A 9,547-nucleotide genomic window follows, 5' to 3' on the forward strand; every position below is an offset into this window, starting at 1 on the left:
GTGTGCCTTGTATAAAATTACCTAGTGCGCAGTACCTATCCTTGAGCATGCTTCTCTAAGCTGGTTACCCAACTGGCAACCGACTTACTTTTAATGGAAAAAAATTTTCACACAAAAAGTTTCTCAGAGGCATGTTAGGATATGATTCCCTTAAGTCGCGTCGACATGTAATCTATAGAAAGCTGCTAATACGCCATCTAATTACTAACCTTTGCATAACATAGTACTGTTTGAAGTAACACATGAAAGAACTGCAGTTAAATTTGATGTTTTTCCGGTGGAGAAAAATATTTTCAGGCTCGCCTTATGCTCACTGGCCGGACTACGGATGTTTTCACTCGTTCCTTATGGTCAAGCGTAGGCTCTTACCCACCGGCCCATTAACAACCCATAGCTACAACATCTTGTAAGATTCGCATAGCTAGCGAACGAATTGCTCCACCTCCGTTCTTGACTTAAGCCGTCACGATCGACGCTCAGGCAGGGACGTCATTTAAAGGGAACTGGGTAGGTGGGGTCATTTGGCCTGAAAAATGCATTTCATTTAATGAAATAGTATGAATCTTAATAAAATAAAAATATTAAAAAAATTACCATTGACTGGCCAACTTTTGCCCCTCTCTCTATAAAAAGTTGAAATGACGTCCCTGATTCTAAACCAGAAATTCTCGGGTAATCCTTTAAAAAAATCTAAAAAAAACAGTTTTGAATCTATACTGAAAATATTTTTCTAAACATGTTATTTCAGTAAAATCATATCGCAACACATTTTCACCCGTAGATTTGTAATTTGTCTGGCAGGTACTAATAAATTTATATGATTTCAACTTTTCCATACATAGTAATACTTATCAATATTTATTTATATGCGATGTTTGTGTAGTTTTCGGTGAAGTTATATTTTCACTAGTAGTTCCAAATACATTTTCACTAGTCGATATATATATTTCTACTAGCGAAAATATATATTAACTGATAGGCACTATTGAAGTTAGTGACCGGATTATTACGCAAAAAGATTCCACACGGCGAAATTATCAATTATCATTTCTCAGAAGTCAAAAATTCACAACAAAAGCAATAAAATCGTGTAGGCGCCTTTGCAGTGGGATATATATTTATACTAGCAAAAAATTTAATTTAACTAATATGCGCTAGTGAAATTATATGCTGCTCTAAAATATCCATGAAACTAAATTTGACAGTTGCGAAACGTCCATATGCTGTTCAAACCCAAACCTAATTATAGCTTTAGTCCAAAATACAAACTAAACCGATTCTTCTCTCATGGAATGTTTTATGTCTGCACTTGGATATTACACTATGTTATAAAAATATGATAGCTATCCTTAATGATATTACTGCAGACTTCTGATATGAGATTATTGTTCAATAGGAGAGTGCAAAAACAATTATCACTTCTCAGAAGTCAAAAATTCAAAAATAAAATCGTGACGTCACGATTTTATTGCTTATGACGAGGATTTTTGACTTCTGAGAAGTGATAATTGTTTTTTGCGCTCAAAAAAAATTCGGTTTAGATATGCTTTTTATATTATAAATAGTCTTAATATGAACGCTAGATAATTGAGGGTTTCTTTTTTGACGGCACGATTTTATTGATTTTGATATGGATTCTGAACAGGAACGTCAGTAATTAAAATACTATGAATTTTAATTTAATCGAAATATTAAAAAAATGCCCAATGACTGGCCAATTTTTGTCCTTAAAAAAACTGAAATGACATCCATGGATTGCAGCCGGGTTCCTGGTCTCAATTCGAGTCAATGATCTTTCAGCATCACTATCTATGCTGGAGATGAAAACAAAATTTTGACAACTGCCCAGTGGGAACGGCTAGTATTGATTTGTTCTCATCCAGGTACTCGCAAGACGACTTTTCATGCCAGATTCGGCGAAGACACTGAAAATTTATGTTGATATGTTCAGTGTCAGCTATAAGGAGCTGGTCCGATTTATTTAGTATATTTTATAAAAAAAATATGTGATGTATATGTTTTATTGAATCATTGTGATGCATTGGGTGTAATTTGTAAGGGCATGAATATTGTATTTTAATAAATAAATATCTTTGCATTTTAGTCATTATTATCTAGTAGTGAATAGCTTATCAACACCGCCTAGCAATAGTAGCCAGTTAGCAGTGGAAAAAAATATAATAATATGAAATGAATTTTCTCTGATAAATTAATATATATTTTAATATTAGTTTGTATTTTTAACTTACAAAAATAAGTAAAAGAAAAACATGTAATACTTAAATTTAATTGTTATTGTATTTTGTAATCGTAATACCCAATATAATAGATACGCATATTTTGTTAAATTAAACTTACTTAATCCGTCAATAAATATAACAATAAACAAATAAGTATGATGCAACCAGCCCTAAATCACACAGTCGCGCTAAAGCATGATGGAAAGGGATAAAATGAAGTAGCAGGTCACAAGCCATTGCCATGGTTTCCTGAAACAGGATTCTGGGAGGTATGTTTTATGTATGCATGCGTATTTACTCACCCTTACCTATACATCAACATGATTCCAAACATTGTAAGCATTTTATTAAATGCCATATTTACTATGACACAGTCGGGAGATACACAGACAGCTAGTGACCGTGCGAGTGTGTGCAACATAGTGCAATAGTGTGCATTTTACACCGAACAGGACGTGGTTTGAGATCCCCTCCTATTCCGGGAAAATCCAGGGTCTATTAAAATCAATACCGTTTTCAGATGCACCAGATACGGTGCATTTATTTATAAACCTAGCTGAAATGTCCGGGGCTCGAAAATCAATGAACTGCGATAATTTTGTTCAAGCATAGTTTTCTTGATTTTTATGCATGCACGTGAGTGAGACAATACACAGGATTTGCTTAAAATATATAATAGAATGGAACTATGAAATTACCTTAAGTAGAAACAATGGGTAATACGCGGGTTAGAGTCGAAGAACAAAGGATTTGAAATACATTATTTTCTTGTTATCGGAATTGAAACATTGAATGTACAATGTATGATCTCAGAAACTCAGTACGTTTTTAAACACATTCTTTTGTTAAAACAAAAGACTGTTTTAAAAAAAATAAGACATTTTTAAAGAAACATTTTTTTGTAGCAAAAATATTATTGTATAATAATTAGTTGCGAATGCCAAACATATGATATAAGTTTATACCATATGTTTAACATTATGGACATTATTTATTTATGATATATAGACCAGACAGCGGACACTACTTAAATACGTACGAATCAAATATGTATGTATACATACTGTGTCTTTATACAAATGAAATATGTAAATGTATGAACAAAATTACAATTACATACATATTTTGAATGGTTCCGTCCAGACACGAGAGAGAAAAAAAAACATTTTTTATTCTGTGCAAGGTGTCTGCGCGATTGCTCATTATTTGGTCCTGATATACGCATGACTCAGTGCCACCCAGCTCGTTCGGGGTCAACTTAACATGTATAATATTTTTTACAGTGAAATTAATGTATTAAATACTGATGTTTTACTACTCGTATACATTTCGTAATTAAATAAATTGTTGAGAAGCTCTGATCATTTTTAAAAAACTAAAACATTATATAACATATAAATATGTAGATAGTTAGAAACTATGTAAAAAAAATCTGTTTCAAAGTGCAGAATATTAAATTTAAGTTTGAGTGTATAAAGTACATATTATACTATCAAATTTTTAGTGCAAGGTAATAAAATTTATGTTTGTGTGTACGTAGTACATATTATCAAAAGTTTAGTGCAATTATATATAACCCTTTTTTATACTAATTTACTATTTTACATTTATTATTTGTCATGTCTGTCAGGTATGTCAGATGGTCTAAAACGTTTCTTGTGTCGTCATATCTACAGATCATTGCTCACATGGAAATTAGTTACAGGAAGATTGCTCACACAAATATTGGTCCCAAAGTAGCTTGCTAACACGAAAATTGGCCACAAATCGATCGCTCACATTGCGATTGCTCACACTGAACATCACTCACAAAGGTAAAGTTTTTCAAGGAAAGTCATTTAATTTAAATATTAACAGGAAACAATGGGAAAATATTTTTATTGAAATAAGATTTTAATATTTCATAAACTATTTTTTTAATTATTTTATCCTGTTTTACAAGAAAAATCTTTGGGCTAAATAATACTGTGGCAATTCGGTATTTTTAATTTAAAAATCGAAAACATATGGATAATTTTAATTATCCATAAGCTGATTTATTAAACTAAGTGGTGAACGGACTATTGCTCACATGGTAACTAATCACAGGAAGATTGGTCGCGCGGATTATTGCTAACACGAATATTTTTTAGCACGTTGTAATGCATTTGGCTAAAGCTTATTATGTTATAACGATAGATTTATAATGAATAAAAAGACACATTTCTAATTTTTCAGTAACTCGATAATAATTTCACTTCTTAGTGCTACTGCATTAGGCGATATAATGTTTTAAATTTAAGTAATTTATAGTTATTTAATTTTATTGATCGATATACTATAATTGCCTTCGAGACATCTAGCCAGTTTAATTATAGTATAATTTACATATGTGGGTATAAAATGATAGCATCCAATTTACACGGCAGTTAATAATAGCAAAAATATATATGCGAATGAAAACGGACGAAAGCCTCTAATTATCTGCAATTTCCTTTTAAAGTGAATATCCCTGGATGAATTATATTTTCAAGGAATATACCTACATTTGATTATGATATATGTACATGTGTATATTCTATGCTATTGACTAACCATATTATTTATATAAATAAACTTATTTATTTGTTATTTTATAATAATAAACTTAATTATTTTATTTTATTTTTTAATAATAAAATATGTATCTATATATTAAGTCTTGACTTTGAGTAGTATCATTGTTATTGCTAGAACAGCAAATATTTTCTGGTTTGAGGAAATCTTTGATTCTCTGAAAATAATGTTATTCATTAATATTGTCTAATATATTGGTTTATATCATTAGGAAATGTATAAATTATCTTAATCAATAATCCTATTTTCTTGAAATAAATATTATTGTTTGAATATTGTATTGTTTTATTTATATAAAACAACACTGATAAATACAAAAATATTCACAAAATATAAAACAAAACTAGGAAGGAAAAATAAAAATATCATTGGAATTGTTAAAATTTTGCAAAACTATTCTATATTACAAAAAAAAAATTAATTATATTTTTATTGATAATAATAAATAGATAATAATAATTAATATAGTAAATTGATAATCTATGTTTATATTACCAGAAAATGGATTAATCACTTTATTCCTTTTCCCTACAATTGAGCTTGAACAAAGAACCTAACGGGCTACGACACTCCAACTATAATAGTCTACCCCTTTGTATGTAACTTTAGTGTTCCACACAATTGTTATAAATATGAAATGAAATTATTAGATCTGTTAAATTCATATACTAAAACTCATTATCTTCTACAAAAACTGAGAGATGATTAAAAACCATGAGCGTTGATATATTTCCAACAAAGTGATTATACTACATGGACCTTTCTACCGTTCATAAATTTAATATCTTTAATGAAATTGTTACGTTCATATATCCAACTAATGACTGGATTTAAAAAGATAAATTAGTAGAATAGGGATTGATGTTAATACCAATCGAAGAGTTCCGGTATGTACATTCCGCCCTACAATTTATATTAAATTTGTTGAATTGCTTAATAACACATTGCAATATACATGTTTAATTAATTTACATTTGTGCAGAACACTGATGAATCAATGAGGAATGATAAGCACACTAAAAATGTAAGTAATTTTTTTTTGCATAATATAATAACATACTTTAATTTAGAACGTTTTAAATTCTATATGACTTACATTATTAAAGGATATCATATAATGTTATCTGTCTCGCTATTCAATAAACAGATAAGCAAAATAAATAAAACCTTTTTAAAATACGAATATAGCATTTCGCCCACACAGTGTAAGTTTTTCCATTGTACAAAAAATCGATAACGCCAGTCCATTGTTGTTATCTGAATTTTTTTATTAGTTTGTCTTCAGAATGACATTTGCTATTAAATAATGAAAAATCATTGAATATTTAGTCTGGGAATTGTATTAATACAAAGAAAACCTTATCATTGTTCAGGAATATCTGTTTAATGACCAAGGTGTTAATAGGACCATTCTTGCTCATGATAAAGCGCAGTACAGAAAGGTTCTGGATAATCATCCGAACCATTTGTTTTTTCTATCTATCCTTAATTAAGGTCAATCATTTAATCATCAACTAAGTTTTTATTGTTACACAAGAAGACTTACAATTTGCTTTATAAACAGTTCTGAATCACATACCTTATATGATCAAATGAACATGTTTTCTTACAATTAGATGATTACGTTTCTTATATGGTCACATTTCTCATGCTAATATGAATCATATTTTAAAAGGGTGTGCTAAGAATAACAATAACAATATCATATGACTACAATCTCTTGTTTCATGATCGACTTCAAAGAGCTAATGTTGTAGAGTCAATTTGCAGATAAAAGACACATATAAACATTGTTTCTGTATGATCATATGTCACTGAGTATTTTAATACAATTTATTTTCGGCGAAGAGATCATAATGAATAAATTATGTGTGTAAAGCTGGACACATTACAATAAGCATTACCGATACATAGTAGTTAAATCAAACAATATCAATAAATTCCGTCTCCAATCGGTTAGTGCTGTCGGAGACCATCAACAGTACTTCGCGACGGTAGACCCGTCCACGGTCGTCAATCGCGACGACAAAGGAAGGAGGTCTGGCCTAGCGCCGGAGTGCGCAGTACTTCGGAGCGAACGCCAGGCTGGGTTGAATCTCAGTTGCCCATGGGCTGAAACTCACGAGCCTAATGCAACTGCGGGATGGGGGCGTGGTGCCCGAGTAGTACCCAATATCAATAAATATATGATAGAATATTGGTATATTTGCTGACTTTCTTAATGATACTTTTATATATGTACATATGTCAGGAATAATTATTTGAGCATAAGACAAAACTAATTGCAAGAACTTGATTTTTCAAGTCTATAAAACCAATTGTTTTATTTATTTGTGACTTTCGAAGAACTCAGCTTTTTCTTCGCCGGTATGATACAAACTCATGAACCAATCACATATTTAAGCAGATTTAAAAGTATTTTGTAAAATAACCTAATTAAATGATACAGCTCGGTGCCAATATAAAGCCGAAAGATAGGCGTATATTACGATTGGAATGCACCGGCAGGTACTCAGACATTACAATATCACTACATCTATTGATGTTTTAATCATAGCAATACGCTAAGACAATTCGTACTAGATATTAAGTAGGAGACAATAACAATTAGTCTGCTTCCACTCTGAATCACTGCATTGGCCGTACAATCGATAGTAGAAAGGGCGAAGAGAGTATACAAGAACAAACATGTCATATTAAACTCACTTCCAACAAAAAATTTCAGTCGGAACTTTTACCAATTCACTTCTGACTTGGAACAAACAAGAGTTCAATCTTAAACATTAGGTGGAACTAAGGAGTATGGATAGAGACGACCCTTATAATATGGAGAAAATAGGTAGTCACATCCACTTCACGTCAGAACGGGTTCAGCTAACAGCTAAAAATTCACCGAAATCTAAGAATTCAACCGGATCTTCTAGACGACTTGAGATTATCTGACGTAAGACTGCATGTTTGCTATACACTAATATATTTATACACTAATAATTTAATAATTTGCATGTGAATTTCAAAACTGTTGCAGATTTAAAATTAATTTAAAATTGAAAACTTTGTAATTATAAAAACAAGATTATATAAAAAATAAGTATAGATTCTAGTATACACTTTCCAAAACAAGTGCAGATTATTCTTAATTATTAGGCAGTAAAGTTCTAATCCTAAAAAAGTTCTGCGCAGCAGATTACTTATCGTATATATAACGTGTCTACATACGATATTTAGGAAATATACTAATTAAAGTCAAAATTATGAATAAGGCATTCTTATTTATAATATAATATATATAAATTAATACCACAATTGTACAAGATCATTCTCAATGACAGTAACAGTTTGGTAACGAAGCAAATTGCTTACAATATATCCGTACTAAGTAGAAAGTAGGTTAAATTTTTACTATCAAAATATCAGTATCTCATTATTTAAAATTTAGTCGAAATATAAGAATACTAATATTTGGTACTTTGGAGTTGAAAGATACATTTTAATGTGAAATGGAAAAATGAGTCACAATGATATACCCTATGACCACCGATATGACAAAAGTTTTTGTAATAGTTACTATGTAATCAATTAGTAGCATTGTCAACAAATCATATAGTTTACTGTATTAAACAGATATGACAAATGATTCATTATAAAACATTACCAAAGGAAATGTATAATAACAATAGATAAGTTAATATTAGACTGTAATACAACGCACATAATAAATATATTATACAATATTTATTGCATATACATACAACTCTTACAATTAACTGTTTCATTAATGTATGAATATAGCTATAAATAAAGTATGTTTTAAAACAATCTTTATATAACAGCTTTGTTATCATTGTTATGCAATCAGTACTAGAAATAATATAGCAATATTTCACACTACTGAATTATTATCACCATCATTAATAGATAAGAAATCCATATATAAATTATATATTTATATCATAAATTAATAAATAATTAAATAATAGGAAATACTCCCTCCATTTTTTTAATGCTAATATTAAAATAAGCCTCGATATTGATGATGCCATACCTAAATATGATTTCATTTATCTCAATTTGATTCTTTATAAATCCGTTTTTAAAAAATGATACACTATTCTGTTTTAATAATTCACAGTAAGGTAGTTACAACTGATCTTAAAATAGTATTAATCAAAGGTGCAGTGATTATTAATTATTAAGAAGCATACATGTTATTAATTTGCCTACAAAATTTGGCAAATGTGAAATTGTACCTGCTTATTCGGCAACAATATTGTTTCTGACCGTAGTATGCATCTAACATTTGTTTTATGTACATTCTTTCGTTATTGGGTGTCAAGGAGATGCGTAGCTGATGTTTTATTGTTCTGGGTTAAATGCCAAAGGCCGCTCTTATTTTTTTGTGAATGCAAGGGACATTTTTATGTAAAACTATATACTAGTTTTTATGATTCTGAACGATTCTTGTACAACTAATTGCAACATGACAAATATATAATATGTGGTCCTGACATATTAAATTTGGTCATTCTTTAATAATTTTAGTTCGAGTACTGTAATTTAATTTCATGTTAGTAGTTGATAGAACATTTTAACATAAACTGCTTAGATTAGAATTCAAGTTGGCGAGTCTCTCCAGCAAATTGTAAAAATATGGTAAGTAAACAAGAGGTTGAGCCATATGAAACGATTTGATATGAAACTATTTAATTATT

The 9,547-nt window shown here is 29.8% G+C and overlaps 1 protein-coding gene across 1 annotated transcript in view; it reads right to left on the minus strand.

Moving 5' to 3' along the window:
• Positions 1–692, minus strand: part of LOC148236192 (uncharacterized) — a 74,385-nt gene extending 73,693 nt beyond the window's left edge. The window contains exons 1-2 of the mRNA XM_088185085.1: positions 595–692; positions 210–526 (exon numbers count right to left, since the gene is read on the minus strand). The gene's annotated coding sequence lies outside the window, so the exon portion shown is untranslated. The remainder of the gene's footprint in view (positions 1–209; positions 527–594) is intronic.
• Between the last annotated feature and the right edge of the window lie 8,855 nt (positions 693–9,547).

This window comes from Plectrocnemia conspersa, unplaced genomic scaffold (assembly GCF_051122295.1).
Source record: "Plectrocnemia conspersa isolate PC_06_02 unplaced genomic scaffold, ASM5112229v1 ptg000004l, whole genome shotgun sequence".
Classification (NCBI taxonomy): Eukaryota; Metazoa; Arthropoda; class Insecta; order Trichoptera; family Polycentropodidae; genus Plectrocnemia; species Plectrocnemia conspersa.